Here is a 4,502-nt window from a genome sequence, read left to right as displayed (position 1 = left end):
TTGATATAGCATTTTAAAATGTGTATACTGACATTTAATTGTTCACTTCTAAGAATTTATCCTAAGGAATTAACAGGATAAATGCACAGAAATGCCTGTACAAGAAGTTTCTTTAGTGTGTCATTTAGCAAAACAAAAGATTGGGAAACCTAGCCTGGCCAGCATGGTTCAGTGTTTGAGCGTCCACCTATGAACCAGGAGGTCATGGTTCAATTCCCGGTCAGGGCACATGCCTGGGTTGCAGGCTCCATCCCCAGTGTGGGGCGTGCAGGAGGCAGCTGATCAATGATTCTCTCTCTTCATTGATGTTTCTTTCCCTCTCTCCCTCTGCTTTCCTCTCTGAAATCATTAAAAAAGAAAAAAAAATTATAAAAAAAATTGGCAAACCTAAATATTTGCCAGTTAGGGGAACAGGAAGTTATGTAATAACGCAAGAAGATGGACAGAGATGTCCTCAACATATTAAGTAAAACAAAAGATTATGTAATGGGGTTTGGGGAGTAGCGGGTAATATGCGGTTTTCGGTCGCCGCCGCCATCCCCCATGGCCGCGTATTCCGCCGCCTGGGCCTTGGTCCCCAGGCCCGCATCCACCTGCTGCGGAACTTGCTTACGGGACCAGTGCGACATAGAGGCATCCTGGGCGCGCGTGGACGAGACGAGGAGTAACGCTGAGAAGCTCATCGACTATGGAAAGCTGGGAAACGCCAAGGAAAGAGCCACGCGCCTGGCTGACTTCCGGCTCACACAGAAGGACTTGATCCCAAAGCTGGTTCAAGTGCTGGCCCCTCGGCACCGAGGTCAGAATGGGGGCTACACGAGAATGCTGCAGATCCCAAATCGGAATAAGCAGGATCGGGCCAAGATGGCAGTGATGGAGTATAAAGGTAACTGCCTCCCACCCTGCCCCTGCCTCGCAGAGACAGCCGCCTTACATGTCTAAACCAGCTACTTCGTGGGCTGCGGCAGGACCGGCAAGCAAGCATCCACAGCTCCCACACACCTCAAACACCAGGGATTTAACTGGGGCCAAAGAGTGTGTAGCCTCATCAGTGCCCATGATCATAGGCCTTTGGATCCCTTCATCTCTAAGAACTGGAGCTAGAGTTGTGAAGTGGACAGTGTTAATGGAGCCCAGGACCTGTTGGGTAGCCATATAACCTCTGTGCACAATAGGTAAAATTCCTTGTATGAATATATGTACACTGATTTTTTTTTTCTCTCACCTTGGGATTTCTGAGAATGAGAACTACCCAAATGCTCTGTCTTCATGGGATAGTAAATTCACAGCATATGTTTCTGTCTCTTAAACCCAGGTTTTTTTTTTTTAAAAAGATTATGTAATGGAATGTATAGCATGATTATCTCTATGTACTTTTTTTTCTAAATGTTTATATTAAAACATAAAATCAGAACACCAAATGTTAATCGCTATCATTTCTGGATGTTTCAAATAATAGGGAATCTTTACTTTCTTGTTTATGGCTATCTGTATTTTCTGATTATTCAAAAATAATGATCACTTATTATTTCTATTATTGGAGAAACAATAAAACCATAACCCTGCTTCCCAAACTGACGTACGACCCTTAGAGATAAAAAGAAAACAATGGTAGATGAGGGATGCAGATATTTCCATGACATGGCTTTTGTTACCATAGCAAAGTGCACACAGGAGTAATGTGCAAGACTAAGCAACTGTGTGTCTGTCTGTCAGCTGTTTCAGCAAGATTTGCTTCCTCTATTGCAGGTGAGAAGCTGAATTTTCCAGTGAACTTCCAACAAAATTGCCACTTCACCGGGTGGGTTCCAGAAATACTATTTTGAACAAGATATGTCATGGAGATGGTCTTTGATTTCCATTTTCCACCAAGAAAAGACGTCTCAGGCAGAGGCCACATAACACTTGTTCCTTCTGTCTCGCTCACTCACTTTCGTTACCCACCCCACTGCAGCCTCACTTCCTCCGTTTCTTCTTGGACCTTTCCCTCTCTCTTCTTTCTTCTTTCCCTTCTCTCCCTACCACCCCTTGCTTCCTTTTCAGTCATTTTCTCACCAGACATTTCCTGAGAGTTTCCCAGGTGCCACGTACTGAGCTGGGTGCTGAAAGCAACTTCAGACTCACCAAGGGGCATGGGAACAAGTCTTGTCTCCACTCCCTGCAGGGGCTGCCAATTCCAAGGCAAAATGGAAATGCTGGGATGTCGTGATTTGCTGCACTTAATGCTGAGATCCTGGCATGGGTACTGTTATTATATTTTTAAATATTCCATTTGAAACATCAGTGAAACAATATGTTTCAAAAGCACACATTTACAAACCTGTTTCAACACATTAAGCAAATACGTAAGTTATTAAAGATATAAACATTAAATGTTTAGTATTAAGCTATTACAAATTAGCAGGCAAATGAACAATATGAGATAAATAAGCACTCAAAGTACAAATTTAATTTGAAAAATATATAATTGAAATATCATAGTTATGTTATTTTATTAAGTGCTTTGGTGATGTTATTGTTGAAGCGCCAGTGTATTTTTATGCATTTTTTAAACTGTTGAAAATACTCTTTTTAACTCTATGCTAGTGAGTGAATAGTGAAAAACTATTATAGAGTAACTATTTCCTTCTGATTCATAGACCTTCAAGTGTAAGATTCCTTGCTTTATAACTGAGGAGTTCTGGGGGCTCTCAAGAGTCTCTTGATGTATTGTATATACACATATGTGTTTAGTGTGTGTATATGTACATATTTGTGGTATGTGTGGAATATGTGTGTATATTTGTGTTGCGTGGGATATAGTGCGTGGTGAGTGTGTATGTGTGTGGGTACACATGTATGTGTATGTAAAGTGTGGGGGGTCTGTGTGCATGTATGTGGTGAGTATGTGTGGACAACTATGTGTGGTATGTGTTCATGGGGAAAGTATGTGGTGTGTATATGTGGTGTCTAGGGTGTGGAACAGGCAAAGTTCCTAATTCTGCAGTTTGTCTCTGAACATGGATCTTTCCCCACCTAGTCTAGGCTGACTCTGATCATGATAGGGGCATAAATGGAATGCTGGGGACCAGCTATAATTGTAAGAAATATTAATCATGCTCTGTTAACCGTGATTGTTTCATTCTGATTAAAGAAGGCACATTTTAACCTGGCTGGCAGTTTCACTCAGGGCGTGGGAGCTCACCTGGAAATGCAGCCCATCCTCCTCATCCGGAGCTGCCTATTATCATGGAAAGATTAACAACCCTGTTGCAGAAACCAGAGCCACCAGGCATTTGCAGATCCCCAGCCCTTTGCATATCACTAGCCCTTCAACTCCCAGCCTTTGCATACCCACAAATATCCAGCCCCCATTACCTGTAAACTGCCCATTTGGCATACCCTTCCCCATATAATCGTTGTCCTCCTACCCAATACAAGCAGCTGGCTTATGGTGGGGTGCAGAGCAGATTTTTGTGGATGACTTGCTGCTCTCCCATACTGCTGGCAGTATTGGAATAGACGCTCATATATGAGTCAACCCTGGCTCTGCCTAATTAGCAGCCCAGACCCATTGGTTGTCCAATTACAATCAGAAGGAAGTCCATGTCCGTGCTTTGTTTACCCAGGGACACAGTGACACAAGACCAGTGCCCATTTGTGAGGCTGAAGGCCTGATAGAGTGTGCCAACCTCTAAGTCACCCTGCAGCTGCCAGGTGAGGGGAGGGCTAGGCAGCTGCTTTACTAAAAAGAAAGCGCCACGGGCTCTGGGAGTCCCCAGGGAGGTCAGAGAACTGGGCTGGAAGGCCTCAGAGGGTATCCTGTCCATGTTTGTCAACCTGGGGCTTTCACATTGTAGTGGGTAGCAAAATCACTTCAGTGGACTGCAAAAAGCTGTTTGTAAAAAGTCGAATAGAAAAGTGTAGATTACGCTAGTAAGAATAAATACAGATTCTTGGAACTTTTATTTTAAGTGTGTGTGTGTATGCGTTGGGATATGATGTAAGAAGAATTTGTTATCATTAGCTGTGGTCACTTTACATTTTTACTTCCTAGTGAGAAAGTGGAGGGTATCTGAGGAATGTGATCTGCCTTCTGACGTCACAGCTAGTGACGGGAACAGTCCTTCCATTACCTTACATGCGGTAAGAGCCAGCCGCGAGTCACTGGGAAGGACCGGAATAATAGCTTCTCTCTTCCTTTAGTGGAAAATAACATGTTTAGTCTTTTTAAAAAATATTATTGCTCCTCAACATTTTCAAACTTTCTGCAATTTCCAAATGAGAGAATTGAACAAGTTGGCTGATGTTCAAGGTTCCCTTCAACTTTAAAAATTCTAGAGTTCTATAATTTTAAGGGAAAGAGAGAGAATATGTAGGTGACTCAGTACTGGTCTGTGGGAAAAACCATTTTTATCAAGAAATAGTGAGTGTGGTCTCAAGTGTCCCCTCTGTCCCTGTGGACCTCTTCCCCACTGTTCAAATGCTCTGTTTCACAGCCACTTTGTGGGAGTCAAATGTGC

General features: G+C 43.0%; 1 pseudogene; it reads left to right on the top strand.

Moving 5' to 3' along the window:
* The first annotated feature begins 512 nt into the window (after positions 1-512).
* LOC118664751 lies at positions 513-1,690 on the top strand (annotated as a pseudogene).
* Positions 1,691-4,502: the final 2,812 nt, after the last annotated feature.

This window comes from Myotis myotis, unplaced genomic scaffold (genome assembly GCF_014108235.1).
Source record: "Myotis myotis isolate mMyoMyo1 unplaced genomic scaffold, mMyoMyo1.p scaffold_m19_p_1, whole genome shotgun sequence".
NCBI lineage: Eukaryota > Metazoa > Chordata > Mammalia > Chiroptera > Vespertilionidae > Myotis > Myotis myotis.
The sequence above is the reverse complement of the archived record's forward strand: the minus strand, read 5'-3'. Positions and strand labels throughout refer to the sequence as shown.